Here is a 22777-nt window from a genome sequence, read left to right on the forward strand (position 1 = left end):
AACCTGTACTGGTACATGGGGTTGTTCTGCCCCAGATGCAAGACTCTACACTTGCCCTTGTTGAATTTCATCAAATTTCTCCCCGCCCAACTCTCCAGCCTGTCCAGGTCTCGCTGAATGGCAGCACAGCCTTCTGGTGTGTCAGCCATTCCTCCCAGTTTAGTGTCATCAGCGAACTTGCTGAGAGTACACTCGGTTCCTCATCCAGGTCATTGATTAAAGTATTAAACAGCACTGGTCCCAGCACCGACCCCTGAGGGACTCCACTAGTCACAGACCTTAACTGATCCTGGACCTCAACCGAGCTATGGAATATGAGAAAAGATTTCACCTGCCTTCCAGGGGAGCATATCATCACCCGGTTGCTATGATGCTGGGACAATGGGGCCAACAGTCACGAACAAGAAGGTAAGGAAGCTAAGCAACTGGGATCACTTTCTAGGGAAGGGAGAATTGACAAAGCAATTGCAAAAGAGAAAGAGTCGCTCAGCTTTTGGAGGCGGCTCTTGGCAACTGTGAAAAAAAGGTTTCCTTACAAGGACGATGTTACGAGTCATTCGGCCAAGTGGACAATGCCAGAGAAAGCCATCCAGTCTCTGAGGGAATCACCCATTCTAGAGATGATCTACTGTAGGCCGGATGCCGAGAATGCATCTGTAGATACAAATGAAGTTGAAAGTATATGACCAATTTGGTGGAAAATTACACAGAGTGCGCCATCATCAAATGCCCACTCATTGGCATCAATGACATGAAGAGAGACAGCACCAGAACAGTCGATGAACTGACTCATCATCTCCAAGAGTTCGAAGACAATCTTACCCCTTCCATTATTTCAGCTGTGGAAAAACTGTCCCAGGAGTTCAAACAATTCAGAGACCATCTATCCAGCTCCTCCTGTGTACCATTAATAGAAGTCACCCTAGTGTCTGAAACAGAAGATACAGGAGGTACACATCACAGGACACCCTACAGTTTTACCTGCGGTATCACGGAGAACACATGAGAAAGTGGGATGAAATCCTTTGGCTCTGCAGGGACGGGTGCATGAATTGAAAAAGAGAACAACAGTCAAGGACGATACTCCCAAGAAAGTTGCTCCAGTCTTTGGTGAGCAGCTTCCCAGATAGAGTGAAAGAGCTGATTTTACTCAAACTCCTGTTATAAGAAATACTAATACCTTTCTACAAGATGTAAGAGAAAATCTTCTGATCGGTATTAGAGGTACCATGATCCAGCTAGGTGTATGTCCTGGGTTCAGCAGTAGCAGTAATTTTTCTCCTTCTTAGTAGCTGGTGCAGCGCTGTGTTTTGACTTTCAGCCTGGGAACAGAGCTGATAACACTGATGTTTTAGTCTGACCAAGGACTTTCTGAGCCTCATGCTCTGCCAGGAAGGAGGGAAAGCCAGGAGGAAGCAAAGACATGACATCTGACCCAAACTGACCAAAGAAATATTCCATACCACAACACATCTTGCCCAGCATGTAACTGAGAGTTACCCGGAACTGCGGGGTTGGACGAGGTATCGGTCTGTGCTTGGTCGGGCTGGGTAAACGAGTTATGGGTCGGCTGGTGCTGAGGTGTTGCATTCTCTTCCTTTCTTATTTCCTTTATCATTATTATTATTGGTGGTAGCAGTAGTGATTTGTATTACACCTTAGTTACTAAACTGCTCTTATCTCAACCTGTGGGAGTTGCATTTTCGATTCTCCTCTCCGTCCCTCCAGGAACAGGGGGAAGGCAAGAAGGGAGGGAGTGAGTGAAAGAGCTGGCTGACTGGTTTAAAATCACAACAGTGGAAGAGAGGGACAAATGGGTTTATTGGACTGTGTGGATCAGATGGCCTGGCATATCAGTCCCAAAGGAGTATACGGCTCTAGTGCACAGTGTACCCTGATGCCATCAAGCTGTCAAGGGGTGAAATCCATTTGCATTTCTGAAGTGACAAGAGGATTCCAGGCGTTGCCTGTATTGGAGTCTGAAATCAGCCTAACATTGAAGGAGTGGAAAAAGCACCCTATTGGGACTGGTCCAGATGCTCCATGCATCCTCGGCATAGACTACCTCAGGAGACGGCACTTCAAAGACCCAAAATGGTACCGATGGGCTTCTGGTATAGCCTTGGAAATGGAGAAAATAAAGCAGCTCTCCACCTTGCCTGGTCTCTCAGAGGATCTTCCTGTTGTGGGGTTGCTGAAGGTCAAAGAACAAGTGACAATCCTGACCACAAGAGGGTGTCGGTGGCAATATTGCACCAACCAAGACCTTGTTTACTGATGGGACCTGCCGTATTGCGGGAAAGCATCGGAGATGGAAGGTAGCTGTATGGAGTCTGCGACGACAAGTTGCAGAAACTGCTGAAGGAGAGGGTGAATCGAGTCAGTTTACAGAGATGAAAGCCATTCAGCTGGCCCTGGACATTGCTGATCGAGAAAAGTGGCCAGTACTTTATCTCTATACTGACTCATGGATGGTGGCAAATGCCCTGTAGGGGTGGTTGCAGCAATGGAAGCAGAGCAACTGGCAACGCAGAGGTAAACCCATCTGGGCTGCTGCACTGTGGCAAGATATTATTGCCCGGGTGCAGAACCTGGTGGTGAAGGTACACCACGTAGATGCTCATGTACCCAAGAGTCGGGACACTGAGGAACACCAGAAAAACCAACAAGTGGATACAGCTGCTAAGATTGAAGTGGCTCAGATGGACTTAAGTTGGCAACATAGGGGTGAATTATTTCTGGCCCTGTGGGCTCATGACACTTCAGGCCATCAGGGCAGAGATGCAACATGTAGATGGGCTCATGATCAAGGGGTGGACTTAACAATGGACACTATTGCCCAGGTTATTCACGACTCTGAAACGTGCTGCAATTAAGCAAGCCAAATGGTTAAAGCTTCTTTGGTATGGAGGACGATGGCTGAAGCATAAATATGGGGAAGCCTGGCAGACTGACTATATCACACTCCCACCAAGGCAAGCGCCATGTGCTTACCATGGTGGAAGCAACCACCGGAGGGCTGGAAACATACGCTGTGCCCCATGCCACTGCCCGGAACAGTATCCTGGGCCTTGAGAAACACATTTTGTGGTGACATGGCACCCCAGAGAGAACCGAGTCAGACAATGGGACTCATTTCCAGAATAACCTGACAGACACCTGGGCCAAAGAGCATGGGGTATTGAGTGTGTATATCACATCCCCTGCCATGCATCAGCCTCTGGGAACATCGAATGGGTCAATAGGCTGTTAAAAACTGCACTGACAGCAATGGGTGGTGGGACTTTCAAACATTGGGATACGCATTTACCAAAAGCCACCTGGTTGGTCAACACCAGAGGATCTGCCAACGGGGCTGGCCCAGTCCAGTCAGAACTTTTACATACTGTAGAGGGGGATAAAGTTCTTGTCGGCACATAAAGAATTTGCTCGGGAAGACAGTCTGGGTTATTCCTGCTTCAGGTAAAGGCAAACCCACTCATGGGATTGCTTTTGCTCAGGGACCTGGATATACCTGGTGGGTAAGGCAGGAAGATACTGAAATCCGGAGGGTACCTCAAGATGATTTAATTTTGGGGAGAAATGGGCAATGAACTCCAGTATATGATGTTGCCTGCTATGTAACTTCTATAGCCTATCAACTAGATGCCCATCTCCACCACTCTGTTCTTTGATAAGAAGATATGCGCTGTCATGATCATAAGCAGAGAATGAAGTCATGGGAAAAAGCCAGCAGCAGCATCATAACTGTCCTGAGGTCACCATCGAATGAGCTTGACTTCCCTCCTATCATCACAACAAAGAATGAACTTTGATGAAACCAGATGCACACAGCAGTGACCAGACGAGTTCTGCAGTGTCTTCAGCAGGCAACAATTCAACACTACACACCGTCTCTCCTGCCCTGAAAGACTGTTACAAGACATGGAACCTGATATCACGGACTGGATGGATTCAGCAGCTTTATAGGGTTTGTTCCATGGACTAAGGTATGATATCTCTCTCTCTCTGTATATATATGTGATAAAAAACAATGGTACATTTTAAAATATGGGATGTGTGCATGATGTGCATGCTACGGAATAAGGGGGGGATATTGTCCCGGGTTCAGCTGTAGCAGCCATTTTTCTCCTTAGTAGCTGATGCAGTGCTGTGATTTTGACTTTAGCCTGAGAACAATGCTGATAACACTGATGATTTTAGTTCTTGCTAAGTCATATTTACTCTGACCAAGGACTCTTCAGTCCTACGCTCTGCCAGGGAGGAGGGGCACAAGAAGCTGGAAGGGGGCAGAGACAGGACACTTGACCCAAACTAGTCAAAGAGATATTCCATACTACAGCACGCTATTCCCAGTATATAAACTTGGGGGAGTTACCTGGAAGGCCCGGATCGCTGCTCACATCAGGCTGGGGTGGTTAGCAATTGTATTCTCTCCCCTTATTATTTCCCTTATCATTATTATTATCGGTGGTGGTAGCAGTAGTGATTTGTGTTATACGTTAGTTACTGGACTGTTCTTATCTCAACCTGTGGGAGTTACGTTCTTTCGATTCTCCTCCCCATCCCTCCAGGACTGGTGGAAGAAAGCGGGGGAGTGAGCCAACAGCTGCATGGTTCTGAATTACTGGCTAGTCTTAAACCACAACACTAAGGAAACGAAGGAGCTGAGCAGAGGACTTCTCTCTCTCAATTTAGAATTTCAAACAGCTTGTACAGCTTCTTTTGAGACAAGGGGGCACAAAATCACAAAATGGAATATATAAAAACCTTTAGAATTAGTTTTAAGTAATGTTAGGTTTGATGGCCTTGTAACAGTAGCAATGGAAAATTACTGAGGTGCAGGATACATAGAGAAAAAAAACAGAGTACAGCTAGAGAACATACTGAGAATTCTCACAAGATAAATCCTTATAGTTGACATAGCTTTAAGAAAAAAACAGCCTAGAAAAACAGGACACAGGGATAAGGATTATCTGGGAACCGCAGGTGTCCAGGATAGGCTACAGTTAAACTAACTGATAAGTAGGAGGATAGGAGGATTATTATGCCTCTGGTGCTAACGAACCAATTAAACTGGTAAGAGCATCTACTGTGCGTGCTTCAAAGGCTGCCAGAAGTGATGAAGATTGTTGGAAGAAGTAAATGACCCTCAGAGACCACCACTACAATTCTGTGCGCATGCGGGGAACTCTCTGGAAAATGATGTAATCCATATGTAGCCTCATGAATATGTACGTATGCCCAGGGACAATATAAGGATGGCTTGTATAGCAATACGGGGACACACGTTAGGAGGAGTTATCCCCCGTGTCTCCCAGTGCCGCAATAAAGAATACCTGCTTCTCAGCTTGAAAACTTTGCTGGCAAGTTTGTTCCTGGAGTTTTCTCTGAATCAATTTACAAATATGTTTGTAAATGTATGATGTTCTAAGTCTTACTGTATCTTAATGACTTAAGACATCTGAGAGCAAATAAAAATATATTAATTTTTAACATATATGTTTTTGATTATCTTTTTTAGTAGAGAATGCCAAACATAACAAACAACTTTGCTTACACAAATGATCATGAAACCTCTAGTACCACTTAAATGGCTTGTGATAAAAGCATGATTAGCTTTAGTCATTCTGTGTCAGAGTGCCCAGTTCAAAGACAGACATTTAAAAATTTCTCAACAATTTCAAGGGCAATATGTTCACAGAAATCTTTCAAGTGAAATATTAGTGTATCAAGTGTTCCGTGGTCAAATAGGGTTTGGTCTCAATCAATAATGTGACTTCAAATATGTTAATAGTAATTAAAAGAACAATAATGGATAGTTATATTTTATGTAGCATATATATCATTGCATGAATTTAAGTTCACACCCTTTACCTCCTTCTGACTATGGAATGACAAGTGCTACTGTTCTAACCAGCACATTCCATGAAATTCCATGTTTTAGACACCATTCAAAATAAACTGTACAACTGAGTTGCCATGAATATAAAACCAGAAGTTAATAATGAACAACAACAAAACAAAACAAAAAAAAAACAACCAACCAAAAAGCAAAAGAAAACAAACAAAAAAAAACAACAACAAAAAAAAAAAAAACACCCAAACTGATTTGGCTTGGTTTATGCTTCTTTATAATAAGGAGCAGAGTCAAACTTTGATAGAACGAGGAAGGAGAAAGTATTTATGGCTCAATCTCTTACGACTACAAAATGAAATATTTTCCATAAGAAAAAGTCAACACAAAATCTCCACTCCAGTCAAGAACGAAAGAATTAAGCATTTAATTGTCAGTTGGCCTGTGTTTTTTGAGCCTGAATTAATTCTGGCTAACATTTTCTTAAAATACTGTTTAGTTCAATAGGAAAACTAGGACAAATGTTTCTGAATGCTTCTACCTAACTCTCGCAGAGAAAGAAAAAGGGTAAGACAACACATAAATAAAATAAAACATTCTTTTAGGGTACAGAGCAGCTGCCTGACCTATTGAAACTATATCCTAGAAAACTATTCTCTAACAAAACAGACACAACTGCTGTTCCTTCATTTCTCCATCTTCAGTGTTATCCTTTATTTCTCAAGATGGAACTATTAAGTCTGTTTCCCAGTAGAGGTAGACTTCAAAACCCCAGATATTTTAGTAGAACGTATTCTTCTCCTCTTTTACACCTACTTTACAGCAAATAAAAGCCTTTCCTTTGTAGGCTGGCAGGCAGGTCAGAGGAAAACCAGCTTTTTCAAAGAAGCCACCACATCTAAGTCTTTATTACTGCTCTGAATTTCTAATTCCAGCTCCTTATCACTTGACCTAGTCGTGCTTTTGTTAGCTTTTTCTCTCCCAGTCTTTTATTTTTTCAAGAAAAATAAAATACAATGAACTCACAATACTTTTAATTTATAGCACATTGCAAGGTCTTTCTTTTAGCCTTCAAAACCTTAATTTTAAAATCTGTAATGAAATCAATTACTGCTTTTGCTGTTCTTTTCAAATAATTTGACCACTATTTGTGAAACTATAATGATAAATAAGTGTTCTGTCTTTCCTGCTCAGTAGTGGCATGTTAAAAAAATACAACAAATCACTAAACAAAAAACAGAACAACAATACACACACAAACATGTGTTCGCGGGTTGGTTATGCAGTCTCCTAATAATGGCTACCTGGTACACTCTTTCCTGATATACATCTATAATTAGGAAACATATAACAGATAATTCCATTACCAGATGTTTGTTTCCCAAAACGCAATAAAGGAATAAGAACATGTATACAGGCCTTGGAAGCTGGACACACCCAAGCCTAGACAACAACTATGTCAAGAGCTGAGACTGATCAAATGTATATACAACTTGGAGATGTATATCAAAAAGTGATACTACATTAATCAGACATAAGGATAAATAAAGGACTCCTCAGTTAAGATTAAACAAACTTCATACAGAATAAATTAAAGATCTCAAAATTAACTTTTGTGTAGGGATATTAAAAGCAAAAATGGCATCTAAAGAAATCTGAGTGCCAATTATGATTTTACATGGTGCAAAATGAAGTTGCCTATTATAGCATAAGATAAAATAACAATGAAAAGTCTGACCATCTAAAATGTTTTTTCTTTTTTAAGAGTATGAATAGTGAAATTTTCTACTCAACACGTAAAGTAAAATTACTTAATGTAATTCAAAAAATATCACCCTCTACATAAAGTTCACATTGATACCTCAAATCTGCTGCAGTGTTATTGTTCACTGTATGTCACAATTAGACTGTTTGACAAAATTCTTCTAAAGGTTACCTTTAGAAATCTAATGTCTAATTTATTTATTTTTAACTCTCACAGTACCCAGCTAATGCTTAGAAGTGAACCATAGTGATATTAAGCACCAGGTCAAAGCCTATTTTCTTTTCTGTTACGAATAGAATTCTCCTTCCACAAATACTCCGGTTTTGTCAAGGAGAATGACTGATATCAGCTGGCTAAATGAAAAGTCATTGAAGCAAATGTCTAAAACTTTGCATTGGGTTTCTTCCTCAAAACTATGTATTAAAAAGACTTTCAGGAACTATCATTGAAATAGCTATATATTTCAAATGAGTGACAGCAAACTAACATTAATGCAAGATAGTCACAAGTAAAAATGTTTCTGAAAGCCTGGTTCTGAAATTAAAAGGTTTCAAAGAAATCTTCTGATATCAGTTACTTCACTTCTGAATTAATTGGGTATTTAAAAGCACCATAATAGACTATCACTTGGGTATTTTAAAAATTAATTGTGGTTTCCCAATTTTATATGAAACTGCTTTGGTTTCATGAGATATCTTGGAAAGCTCCAATAAACGATGGTCAGGGTTAGATGATGTGCTACACCATTTGTCTACAAAGTTTTTCACTGTGCAGGTCACTAGTAAGTTTTGAAGTACAGAACAGAAAGGGCATAATTTCCTCCAACCAAAGAACATGAGGTAATTCCAGATGAGAGAAAATAATTACAAAGTTACATTACTCAGTTAAGTTCAACTAAAAAGCAAATCATTGAACAGATGAATGAATGAACAGCATTCACTTTCAACAATTTCATCCACAAAATGCCAGAATGTAGAATTCTTAATTTCCAATTGATAATTCCTACTCCCTGTCCTGCACACTAGCTCAAACAGAATGCACAGCTAAAAAAGTCTGGCTCAGTTTATACAAGACCAAATACCAGCATACAGAACAATTCTTGACTGGTAACTTGATTTTTTGTTGTGTTGATATATGTTGCTTGCTATATTGTGAACCTGTAATTGATAGCCATAGTTACATAGTTACTACAACTTGGGCCTGGGACAAAGTGACCCTCTTAAAACAATAAGGAACTCATGGGCACAACCAGATATTGGTTGTGTTTGAAGGATCAAAGGAGAACATCCAGGATTAGTGACACCAAAAGGATTAGTTACTTGACAATTTGGTGAAGTGACCCTTTGATTACCTAACTTGGCAAAAAAACTAACTTTTAAGGTGCCCTAAAGTGATCAACATTATAATACTAAGCGATCATATTATAATACTAAAAATCATGCCCACAGGTCAAAAAGACCCTAGCCCAGGTGAAGACCTTTCCCCTGAGCATGCATAGTAGCTAGAATGACACAGCAAATATTACAATTGTATGTATATTACAACCAATCATTGTAATGTGGAGTATACTACCTTCTAACTTTTGCATATAAATGTAACAAAGAAAGCTAGCATTGGTGTGCTTGATTTGCAGAACAGTCCACCAAACACCTAGGCCTGAATAAATAATATCTCTCCTGAACATGTGGAAATTACTTTTAGCATGTTTACTGCACACCAGGCATGAATCCACTTTTCGGATAAACAGTTGCATTGCTGATAATTCTGACTACAATGTCCATGAGATTTACTGAGATTCATTAGAGCTCTTTAAAATACTTTGACTAATTATTTCAATTTACAAAACACACAATGTAGCAACAATCTCTGTGTACATTTAGAAAAATTCTTCAGAAGCGAGATGCTCTTTCACAATTACTACCTGATCAATTTCTATAAAATAATTCAAAAAATTACAGCAAGTTATAAATATATGGTGAACTGTTTATTTTCCAGCACTTCTGAGATGAGCAAAAGAGAATTTTTTCCCCTTAAAGTGTTAGTCTATGGTATGGAATATCTCTTTCACCAGCTGGAGTAGGGTGTCCTGGCTATGTCTCAACTTCTTGTGCACCACTAGCCTACTTGCTATGGGGGGGAGGGGGGGGGCCCATGTTCATCAATAACTAAAACATCCCTGGGTTATCAACAGTGTTTTCAGCACAAATCCAAAATTTAGCACCATGAAAGTTACTATGAATAAATTTAACTCTATCCCAGCCAAAACCAGTACAATTCCTTATATATAAGTCTGTACAGCTTAGTTAAATTTATGTATATCCTTTCAATTCCATAGTTTCCATAGTGAAAACAATAAATCTTATCTAAAAACCCCAAAACAAATACCCCCCCAACCACAAGCAAACAGTAACAGCTTCATAAAGCCATGAGTACATAAGAAAATCTATAAAATAAGAAAACTTTTTTTACCCACTAAAAAACAACAAACCACCCTCCCAAATTCAGTAACACCTCACCTGCATCAGCTCTGGACCGCTGACCTGGTGATTTTCCAAATGGGGTCTTCATTCATCTGTGTTTAAGCGAGCAGCAAAGCTGCCAGGCTAGGGTGAAAATCAGGTTCTTCCCAACTCCCAAAATATCTTCTTATTCTGGTAATACAACAGCTACTTATTAATCCACCATTCAACCACCAATTTGTTCTTCCTCAAATATAGAAGCACTTTCAATTATATCACTCTGAAAAACAAACCAGAAAGCATAATCTGATTTGAGACCTGGTTAAAATAAAGATTGGAGTGAAACAAAATATTTTTTTCTTTCATGCACAATGAGGAGTCTCTTCATATTCTGTTATTCTGGATGCATTCAGTAAACAAAACTAATACATACAAAAAAACCCTATAATGGCCTTTACAGACTACCAGTATATTTTAGAAAAGCATCACAGCTGACCAATTAGGAACTGATAGCCTCCAAACCAGATTCTCCACCTGAGCAGGGATATCTTCCATAATCACAGAATCATAAAAATCATAGAATCAACTAAGTTGGAAAAGACCTTTAAGATCATTAAGACCACCACTAAACCATGTAACTAAGGGCCTCATCTACACAGTTTTCGAACACTTCCAGGGATGGCGATTCCACCACTTCCTTGGGAAGCCTGTTCCAATACGTGAACAACCTTTTGATGAAAAAACTGTTCCTAATATCCAGTTTAAACCTTCCCTGGTACAGCTTAAGACCATTAACTCTTGCAATATCGCTTGTTACTTGGGAAAAGAAAACAACTACCTCCTCTCTCCATCCTCCTTTCAAGTAGTTGTAGAGTGATAATGTCCCCTCTGAGCCTTCTCCAGACTAAAGAACCCCAGTTCCCTCAGCCATTCTTCATAAGACTTGTGCTCCAGGCCCTTCAACAGCTCCATTGCCCTTCACTGGACCAGCTCCAGCACCTCAATGTCTCTCTTGCAGCGAGGGGCCCAGAACTGAACACAACATTCAAGATGCAGCCTCAGAAATGCCAAGTACAGGGGGATGATCACTTCCCTAGCCCTGATGGCCACACTATTTCTGATACAGGCCAGGATGCCATTGGCCTTCTTGGCTGCCTGGGCACAAGCTGGCTCATGTTCGGTTGTCAGTCAGCACCCCCAGGTCCTTTTCCACCAAGCAGCTTTCCAGCCACTCTTACCCAAGCCTGTAGCATTACATGGGGTTGACACCCCATTGTTGTGATCCAGGGGCAGGACCCAGCTCTTTGCCATGTTGAACCTCATACCACTGGCCACAGCCCATTGATCCAGCCTGCCCAGATCCCTCTGCAGAGCCTTCCTATCCTTCAGCAGATCAACAGTCCCACCCAACTTGGTGTCATCTGCAAATTTACTGAGGGCATACTTAATCCCCTCATTCAGATCATCAATGAAGATATTAAACAACACTGGCCCTAACACCGAGCCCTGAGGGACACCACTAGTGACCAGTCACCAACTAGATGTGATACCATTTACCACCACATTTTGGGCTCAACCATCCAGCCAGGAAAGAACACACCCATCCAATCCACGAGCAGCCAGTTTCTCCAGGAGAATGCTGTGGGAGACAGTGTCAAATGCTTTACTAAAGTCCAAATAGACAATATCTACAGCCTTTCCCTAAACTATCAGATGGGCCACCACTTCATAAGAGGAGATCAGGTTGGTCAAGAAGGACCTGCCCTTCATGAATCCATGCTGACTGGGCCTGACCCCCCCATTTTCCCACACATCCTGAGTGCTCTCATTTAGATCTGCTCCATGACCTTCCCTGGCACTGAGGTCAGGCTGACAGGCCTGTAGTTACCAGGATCGTCCTTCCTACCCTTTTTGTAGAGAGGTGTCATGTTGGTCAAACTCCAACCCTCTGGGACCTGCCCCCTAGACCAAGACTGCTGATAAATGATGGAGAGTGGCTTCAATGAGATCCTCCACCAGCTCCTTCAGCACTCTTGGGTGTGTCGTAGTTTAAACCCATCCAGACAGCTTGTTACCCACTCCCCCCCTTCTTGCCCTCCCCCTACTCCTGGGGGAATGGAGAGAAGAATCAAAAAGAATGCAACTCCCATGGGTTGAGATAAGAACAGTTTAGTAACTAAGGTATAACACAAATCACTACTGCTACCACCAATAATAGTAATGATAAAGTAAATAACAAGGGAAGAGAATACAACACCCCATCACCAGGCGACCAATAACTTGCACCCCCAGCCCGATCAAGCACCGACCGATACCTCCTCCAACCCTGCAGTCCACCCTCCTAGCCCTTCCAGCTCCCTCCCAGTTACCTCCTGGGCATGACGTGATGTGGTATGGAATACCTCTTTGGCTAGCTTGGGTCAGGTGTCCTGTCTCTGCTTCCTCCCGGCTTCCCTCCTCCCTGACAGAGCATGAGGCTCACAAAGTCCTTGGCCAAACCAAAACATCATTTTTATGAACTTTGTTCCCAGCCTGAAAGTTAAAACACAGCACTGCAGCAGCTACCAAGAAAGAGAAAAATGACTGCTACTGCTAAAACCAGGACAGGGTGGAACCCATCTGAATTGTTGTCCTGCGTTTAGCAGTAGCACCAGCTACCAAGGAGAAAACCTGACTGCTACTGCTAAACCCAGGACACCTGTATACATTTAAGTGGAGCAGTAGGTCACTAACCATTTCTTCCTGAATTACGGGGAATTCAATCGGCTCCCCATCTCTGTCATCCAACTCAAGGAACTGAGTATCCTAAGGATGGCTGGTGTGACTATTAAAGACTGAAGCAAAGGCACCATTAAGTACCCCAGTCTTTTCCTCATCTTTAGTCACTCTCCAGTCTATGAATCAGCTTATGGATGGGAATCAGGGAGTCTTGGTTGATGCGATATTGCTGCTGGTGCACTGTTGTGGCACTTGTTTGTCCTTCGACTTTCAGCAGCCCCAATAGAAGGATCCTCTGAGAGACCAGGCAAGGTGGACACCTGTTTCATTTCCTCCATCTCCAAGGCAGCTAAACCAAAAGCTCACTGGTACCCTTTTGGGTCCTGAAAGTACCCTCTCTTCTCAGTCAGGCTGATTTCAGCCTCCAATACAGTCAGCTTTTATGGTCCCCCTGTCACTCCAGAAATATAAATAGATTCTGCCCCTTGACAGATTGATGGCAGCAAAGTACACTGTGCACTGGTGTCTACTAGAGACTTATACTCCTGTGGGTCTGATGTGCCAGGCTTTCTGATCCACACAATCTGGTAACCCTGGCTGTCCCTCTTCTCCAGCTGGCTAGAGGCAGGGCCCCTCTAGTCCTGCTCATGGGACTCTCCACTTACTTTGTGTAAAAATGGGTTAGAATTGTTTTCTATAGAACACAAATACAACCTGCCCTTCCACTCTGCCTGGGAAACTGTCCACTGAAGCAGCAGCTCTCTTGGTAAAATTCCCAGTTGTGGTCATTTTTCCTTGTAGTTCACATATCCACTCCTCTAGGGTTGAGCTAGGTTTTCCATCCCACTTTCTCAAGTCCTCTGCATTATCCCACAGGGAAGACCACAGGGTACCCCATGGTCTGTACAAGCAAGGAGCAGGACATACACTCTCTGAATTGCTGGAACTCCCAGGACAGTTCCTCCACAGTTGAAATAACAGAGGAAGTGACATTGTCTTGGCATTCCCAGAGTTGGGCAACCACTTCAAACACTGTCGGTGGCACTTTGTCTCTTCAACCCACTACTGCCAATGATTTGGCATACAATGACAAATTTCTGCCTTGTGCATTGTGTGCATCGGACTTGTGTGCATTGGACTTCATCTGGATGTGTGGGTGACTGCACGTTGAGTGGGTTATCATAAATCATCTCTAGTACAGCCAATTCCTTCAGGTACTGGATACCTCTACTGCAGTCCATTTGCCTACGCGACATATAAAAAACTTCCTTGAAGGGATAACTTTCCTTCACAGTTTCAGTAGTCACCTCCAGAACCCAAGGACTTCTGTCCTCACTGTTGTCTTACCAATGCCTTCTTCCTTAGCAAGTGATCCCAACTGCTTGGCTTCCCTGCTCTCTAATTCCAGGCTACTAGCCCCATTATCCCAGCATCAGAGTAGCAAGATGATAATGTGCTCACCTGAATGACAACTGAAATCTTTTTGCATATCCCACAGCTCAGTCAGGGATAGGGATGGAGAAGTTGCCTCTTATTCTACCTCTTCTTCCTTTTTTTTGTGATGGCTCTGCTTCATCCTCCTTAACTAAATGTGTTGACTTGTGTGTTCATTTCTTCTTGTGTATGGGGCAATTGATAACAGCACAGGTTGGTTCTCCAGTTTAGCTTCAGTGCATATTGCCAGCACTGGAGTAGCTAGTCTGTTGCTGGTGTTGGGAGTGGCTGCAGTGCTTGCCGTTTTGTTGTCAGGTTCAGAGACCTTCTTTTCCCCTTGAGGGTACTGGATATTGTTGAGCAAATCTCTGTAGACATGGGCCAGGTCCCAGCACATTGCAGTGATTTGTGTGTATCTGGAATTGCCAAGGCGACAACATACTCATTCAAAGTATTTTACTAGTTTTTCTGGATTCTGCACTTCTTCAGGGGTGAAATCCCAAAACACTGGAGAAGTCAACTGCCCTAGGCACTTACCCATACTATCCAACACACCCTGCTACTCACAACTATCCAGCCCTGGAGCAGATCTCTGAGTGATATTTTTAAGTATTGTTTAACCTTAAACAGGACCTGAACCATATGCAGCAACATGATGGTTCCTAGCAAAAGGATTACTTTGATTTCAAGGGTATTCAAAATCTTTAAAATTCTCAAACACTACTTTTATCAGCCTGGGAAAAAAAAAAAAAATTCAGAGGGGAAGGGACTCATTTTCATTTTCCTGAGGTATGAAAATTCAGCCACTAGAATTCCAAATCTGCATGAAAGTATGCTACAGACTTATTTAGCATATCAATTACTAGGAACTTTTTCCCCCTAACACTAGGGTTTATTAGTAGTAACATATGAAATCTGGGAAAAGAGATTATAGTAAACTAGATCTGCAAACAAAAATTATTTCCAAATGACAACTTCAAAGAACACATATCAGTGACAGACTTATCAGTTGAAAGATCCCAAATCAAGCACTACTTTCCTTCACCTCTGATATTCTCTACAAAGATTCATTTCTATTTGTAAAAAAGTGTACAGGAACAAGCAGTACTGGTATACAAACAATGTGTGGGTACAGATATATACTTCTATATAAAAATAAAACGTCAAATTACATTAAAATACATTGATGTAGCTCTGGATTATAAAACAGAAGTTTGAAACAATCTGAAATTTGTACAAACAGTCCCTTGTTGACAGGATGTCTATACAAGTGACTTGTTCATAAATGCTGCACGATTACTGTTAAAAGGAAAAAAAGTGCTAAAGTTCATCTGTTTTTTTTCCCTTTTTAACATGAAAAAATCCAGAAAAACAACACACTGTTTACAGTTCCTTTTCAGTAAAAGCCAGCATAATAAAATAAATTCTATCACCAATACAGTTAAAACACGTTAAATAATAAAGCCAAAAGAATAACAGACCAGATTATATTCAGATAAATACAGGCTTTTATCTTTAGCACATGCGTATACACAATCCATTCTAGGGATCTGATTACAATATTTTATAAGGATGCTGGAATGGAAAAGATTTATAATCTTTTTGTAAGCTTTTATCTTTCAACTTCGTTTCAGCAATACAAAATGTGTGCCAACTGTGTTCTGTTTTGGTCCCCACTACACAAAAAAGATGTGGGACAGGCTGGAGAGAGTCAGGAGAAGGGCCACAAAGACATTATATAAGGAAAGGCTGGGACAATAGGGCTTGTTCAGCCTTGAAAAAAGAAGTATTGTTCCAGTATTTAAAAGGTGGTTACAAAGAGGTTGGGAACACACTTTTTACAAGGAGTCAAGGGGTAATGGGAACAAATTACTCCTGGGGATTCCAACTGCATACAAGAGGAAAATATTTCACAATGAGAACAACCAGCCACTGGAATAATCTCCCCAGGGAAGTGGTGGATTCCCCAATATTGGACACTTTTAAGATTTGGCTGCTCAGGGTGCTGGGACATCTAGTCTGTCATGCTTTGCCTAGAAAAGTTGGACAAAATAATCCTTGAGGTCCCTTCCAACTTGGTGTTCTAAGGTTCTACGAATGCAAGAGAAAATACACTGTGGTTTAATTTAATTTTAATAACAATTTTAGCATAATCAAATGGATAAATTGGATTAGAGTTTTACCATGCTTCTTCAAGCACTGGTACGGTTTTATGAGAATACACGTAAACGGTAACCCTCAAAGACTGCATGTAAAGTTAACTGTTTAAAAAAGAAGACAGAAATCCTAAAAGTACCATTTCTTATGTTTCCTACTGTACTCGTTCTTCCCTTGAATTAGCAAGATATAGTTACTAAGACAAGCAATACAGTTTGCTCTCTATTTGCACTAGATTTTTTTCATGATGTGCACTGATACAGCACTCGGTCTCACTTCATTCCATTTACCATTTAAGGGGTCTTATTTTTGCAATAGATCATAGAATCATAGAAGAGTTAGGGTTAGAAAGGACCTTAACATCATCAACCTCTTTACACCCCCTACCATGGGCAGGGATGCCTCACACTAGACCATGTCACACAAGACTCCATACAACCTGGCCTTGAACACTACCAGGGATGGAGCATTTACCACTTACTTGGGCAACCTGTTCCAGTGCCTCAACACCCTCACAGTAAAGAATTTCTTCCTTATATCTAACCTGAACTTACCCTGTTTAACTTTGAACCCCTTACCCAAAGAACACAGAAAATCTTTAGAATTATCATATGCTGTTGTATACAGCCTGGTAGGGAAGGGGAGGGAGTATCTCCTTCAAAGGTTGACCCTCTGAAGAGAAAAAAAAAAAGATGCGCAATTGCTAAAATTCCTATTATATGCCTCCCAAGGCACAGAGGTGATGACCACGCTGAGAACGCAAGCCAAACCAGTTTCATGATCAATTATTCTGCTGTATTACACATCATTACCATAAACTACAGCAAAACAGGAATGTTACCCCAGGCCCCAAAGCCAAGAAATACTAAAACAAAAATACTGGCTGCAAATAAGGTATAACATGCTGGTACTCCGAAAGCAACCACAACAACTCTGAGAGAAATAAACATTATGATGATAGAATCATAGAATAATTAGGGTTGGAAAAGACCAACCCCACTTCCATGGGCAGGAACACCTCACACTAAACCATGTCACACATGGCTCCGTCCAACCTAGACTTGAACACTGCCAGGGATGGAGTATTCACAACTTTCTTGGGCAACCCATTTCAGGGCCTCACCGCCCTCACAGTAAAGAACTTCTTCCTTATAACTAACCTAAAACTTCCCTGTTTAAGTTTGAAACCATTACCCCTTGTCCCGTCCCTATACTCCCTGCCGAAGAGTCCCTCGCCACATCCTTGCAGGCCCCCTTCAGATACTGGAAGGCTCCTATGAGGTCCCCAAGCAGCCTTCTCTTCTCCAGGCTGAGCAGCCCCAACTTTCTCAACCTGACTTCATATGGGTGGTGCTCCAGACCCCTGATCATTCTCATGGCCCTCCTCTGGACTTGTTCCAACACTTCCACGTCCTTTTTATGTTGAGGACACCAGAACTGCACACAATGCTCCAAGTGAGGTCTCAAAAGAGCAGAGTAGAGGGGCAGGATCATATCCTTTAACCTGCGGGTCATGCTTCTTTTGATGCAGCCCAGGATATAGTTGGCTTTCTGGGCTGCGAGCGCAAACTGCTGCTCGTCTTCAGTTTCTTAACAATCACCATCCCCAAGTCCTTCTCTGCGGGGCAGCTCTGAATCTCCTCTCCACCCAACCTGTAGCTGTGCCTGGGATTGTCCCAACCCAGGTGTAGGACACTGCATTTGGCTTGGTTGAACTTCATGATGGTGGCATTGGCCCACCTCACAAGCATGTCAAGGTACCGCTGGATAGCAACCCTTCCCTCCAGCGTATCCACTGAACCACACAGCTTGGTGTCAGTGGAAAACTTGCTGAGGGCACACTCAATCCCACTGTCTGACAAAGATGTTGAACAAGACCGGTCCCAACACAAATCCCTAAGGGAAACCACTCATCACTGTTTTCCAAGTGGACATTGAGTCTTTTATCACAATTCTTTGCGTGTGGCCATCCAGCCAGTTCTTTATCCACCGAGTGGTCCATCTATCAATTAATGTCTCTCAAATTTAGAGACAAGGATGTCATGTGGGACAGTGTCAAACGCTCTGCACAAGTCCAGGTAGATGACATCAACTGCTCTACCCCTGTCCATCAGTTCTGTAGCCCCATCATAGAAGGCCACCAAATTGGTCATAGAATCATAGAATAGTTAGGGTTGGAAAGGACCTTAAGATCATCTAGTTCCAACCCCCCTGCCATGGGCAGGGACACCTCACACTAAACCATACCACCCAAGGCTTCGTCCAACCTGGACTTGAACACTGCCAGGGATAGAGCATTCACAACCTCCCTGGGCAACCTATTCCAGTGCCTCACCACCCTAACAGGAAAGAATTTCTTCCTTATATCCAATCTAAACTTCCCCTAAGTTTTAACCCATTACACCTTGTCCTATCACTACAGTCCCTAATGAAGAGACCCTCAATAGCATCCCTATAGGCTCCCTTCAGAAACTGGAAGGCTGCTATGAGGTCTTCACGCAGCCTTCTCTTCCCCACGCTGAACAGTCCCAACTTTCTCAGCCTATCTTCATATGGGAGGGGCTCTGGTCCCCTGATCATCCTCATGGCCCTCCTCTGGAATTGTTCCAATAGTTCCATTTCCTTTTTAGGTTGAGGACACCAGAACTGTACACAATACTCCAGGTGAGGACCCACAGGAGCAGAGTAGAGGGGCAGGATCACCTCCTTCGGTCAGGCAGGATTTCCCTTTAGTGAAGCCATGCTGGCTGTCACCAACCCCCTCATTGCTTTTCATGTCCCTTATTAGCATGCCTTCCAGGAGAATCTGCTCCAAGATTTTGCCAGGCACAGAGGTGAGACTGACAGGTCTGTAGTTCCCTGGGTCATCCATTTTCCCCTTCTTGAAAATGGGGGTTATATTTCCACTTTTCCAGTCATGGGGAACTTCACCTGACTGCCATGATTTTTCAAATATGATGGACAGTGGCTTAGCAACTTCATTCACCAGCTCCTTCAGGATGCAGATCGATTTCATCAGGTCCCATCGACTTGTACACGTTCAGGTTCTTAAGATGGTCTCAAACCAGATCCTCTCCTACAGTGGACCTAAGGTCTTCATTCTCACAGTCTCTGCATCTGACTTCCAGGACTTGGGTGGTGTGCTCAGAGCATTTGCCAGTGAATACCGAGACAAAGAAACCATTATGAACCCCAGCCTTCTCCAAATCCAGGGTAGCCAGTTCTCCCAACAGCTTTCAGAGAGGGCCCATATTATCCCTAGTCTGTCTTTCACTCCCCAAGCCTATAGCATTGTATGGGGTTGTTGTGACCCAAGTGCAGGAACCATCACTTAGCCTTGTCATCAACTCTTTTATTCCTGAGTTCCAGCCAAAGCTCTCTGTTCAGCCAGGCTAGTCATCTTCCCCATCAGCTCATCTTTCGGCACATAGGGATGGCCAGCTCCCATTCCCTTTAAGATTTCCTTCTGCTAACTACCCTCCTCCTTAGTTCTCTTGTATCATGGTGCCCTGCCTACCCAACAGGTCTGTCCCAGGGAAGGTAGGGTGCAGTTCCAGTAGTCCATTTCTCTCTCCAACTCCCTGATACTCCTCAACTTGCTCACCTCCTCCTGGAGCTCTGTCAGAAAGTGGAAGAGTTGTTCTACTTTTGTGCACTTCCCACAGGCATGCTCACTACTGCTGTCTAATACTGGCATAAGAGTAGGGCATGCCCTGCAGCCTGACAGCAGTGTGTTCCCATCAGAGATCTGTCTGGGAAGCTGCATCAGTCATGGTGGGCACAGAGTTTAGAGTGGACATAGTCTTCTGCTGGGTGAATACCATTGCTCCCTGGTTGAGCTGGCAGAGCTACAGCACCCTTCATGCATGCCCTTCCATGCCAACTGCCATGCCATGCCCTTTCTGACACACTGTTTACCCACCTTGTTTGCAGTGCTCCTGTTCGCTAGCGCTCTGTAGGGGTTTCTTTTATATGTGTAGGGGCTTGGTTGCCATTGCCCCCTGTCCCTGAGGTCACTCTGATCCCCTGAGGTTCTGACATGGGAGCATTCAGGTTTAGGAAACCCCCTTGTACACCATGCTGGAGCGCCCCACTGCAAATCATGCTGGCAACAGAGCTGCTTACCTCAGCAACTGAGATAAACACAGGCACTTTTAAAATTGGAGTTTTTAAATATTTGGATTTTATACAAAACAGCAACATAAACATATATAGGCACACTTTGCAGGGAAGATGACTAGCCATATGCTTTCGTTACCATTGTGACCAATCCATAGGCAACAAAAATACTGTAAAACTTAGTTACAATGATAAACTTCCAGAAAGATATTTTGGTACACACCACCTGAAAAATCACTACACATTAAGATGCCTGTAAGTATACCTCAGCACAGCCAAAAAAATATATTTAAATACAATGACTTTTAATAGCAAGAACCCGTCTCTTTTGCCTTCACAAGCTTTCAATAGCAGTAGTTGATTGGAGGGACACCCTTCACCCTCAAACAGGCAGCAGTGAAATATGGTTCATTAATTCTAAGGAGCAAAACAATTCAAGATGTGGGACAGCTCACTATTAATTTTCAAAATCTGCTTCCTAAAGAACAGTAAAAGATTAGTTAATAGTTACTTGAAGATAATGTAAACTCAATGGAGAGCAATAACTCTACAAATAATTTTAGATGAATTTGCATCATTCCAACCCACCAGTGATTGATCTCACTATTTAAACTGTTCAGAGAAGATACCCAAAATATCAAGAGAAAGAATCCTTCCTTCTGCACAGCAGAGAACTATAGAAACCTTCAGAAATATTACTTCAGTAAAATTTGGGAACATTTAAACTCCCATAAAATATTCTAGAAGAGCTCCACAATAACCTTTCAAGTTGGAGCCTTATTTATGTATTGGATAGATAACTAAAGTTAAGACAACACAAAACTTTTATACTTGTGTATTAGATACAACCAACAAATTAAAACACATCTCTGAACTTTAGGAACTTGCACAGCCACACCTAGATGAATAAATCCGTACACACTAAAGCTGAGGGACATTCCCAATAGCACTGGAATTGCAGATATACAAAAAACAAAACCAAAAAAACAACCCAAAACAAACAGACAAACTAATTCCTTCCCCTCCCCAAGCAAACAAGCTAACCAGAAACCAGACAATTTTTCCGTTTGTGGAATTGCAAAAAAAATATAAGACAAAAGACAGAAATGGTATGACTAACTCCACTTTCATCAGAAGAAAGCTGTGCTTATATAATATATTATCTATTTTTCCATCCTTTGCTTTGCATATAAAATGCAGGAAAAATTTATTAGGAACATAACCATTGATGGAAACAGCATTCAGACCAGTATTGCTGTGTAGGAATTCCTTCATCTCTGTCCAGAGCTTTTCAAAGTTCTTTATCTTCTCTTGATGAACAGAAAGAGGTGCCTGAAAAAAGGATGATCATCTTGGCTGGTCCAGTTCAACAGTTCACAAATTATGGCTTCTCCCATTGTGTTGGGCTTTTGATAAACTGGAAACTCTTTTGGAACATTTAATCAGTCTCCTTCATTCTATTTAATTGCATGCTGCTCTGTAAGTCCCTGCAATTCTTCAGAGAAAGAAAAAAAGATGAGGAAAGTCCTATAACCCACTACAGAAGGAACCACACCAGTTGCTGGATAACCAACACACAGAGCACTAATACAAGACTGAAGTGATGGAAACAGTACAGAAAAATAAAAATTTTGAGGTAATAGGAATAGAAGTGGGAAATCACACATGTATATCATATTCAGAGAGTGATGGGTGGGAGCTCATTTTAATTCTAGGTTTCAAATTTAGTGTCATGCTAAATAAAATTAAGTTTTCTGAAATTCCCTCCAGGTTTCAGGGGGAGAAAAAGCTACATGCTTGCAATTAAAAAACAATCACCACCACATCCCTGACAAAAACAAAACAAAATAAAACAAAAAGTCCAATTTCTAGTGTTTTCCCTTCCAACAGTTGGGAAGGACTAGGGAAACATTTATCTATACACAAACCCTTAACACTCATGTAAATTATGTAGGACACAAATGATATGGAATAAATGGGTGGAGACTGTTTAGTCTGGCTGGGACTGAGCTAATTTTCCCCGTAGCAGCCTTCACAGGGCTATGCTTTGTAGCTCGCCAGTGTTATGGCTACTGCTGACCTTGTCACTAGCCTTTACTTGGACATAAAGCAGTCCATCTGTCAAATCCATGACTCTCCAGTTTAGATACAAGGATGTTGTGTGGGACAACGTCAAATGCCTTGCACAAATCCAGGTAGATGACATCAGTCACTCTTCCCTTACCCACCAATGCCATGGTCTCATCATACAAGGCCACCAAATTTGTC

The 22777-nt window shown here is 42.1% G+C and overlaps 1 long non-coding RNA gene across 1 annotated transcript in view; it reads right to left on the bottom strand.

The window, feature by feature from the left end:
* LOC133213836 (uncharacterized) overlaps positions 1-22777 on the bottom strand; it is a 75731-nt gene that overhangs the window by 19927 nt on the left and 33027 nt on the right. Inside the window, exon 2 of the long non-coding RNA XR_009725911.1 lies at positions 10139-10361. This is a non-coding gene — a long non-coding RNA (uncharacterized LOC133213836). The remainder of the gene's footprint in view (positions 1-10138; positions 10362-22777) is intronic.

This window comes from Neopsephotus bourkii, unplaced genomic scaffold (assembly GCF_033783945.1).
Source record: "Neopsephotus bourkii isolate Nb327-2 ecotype Australia unplaced genomic scaffold, CSIRO-AGI_Nbou_v1 NB_106, whole genome shotgun sequence".
Taxonomy (NCBI): Eukaryota; Metazoa; Chordata; class Aves; order Psittaciformes; family Psittacidae; genus Neopsephotus; species Neopsephotus bourkii.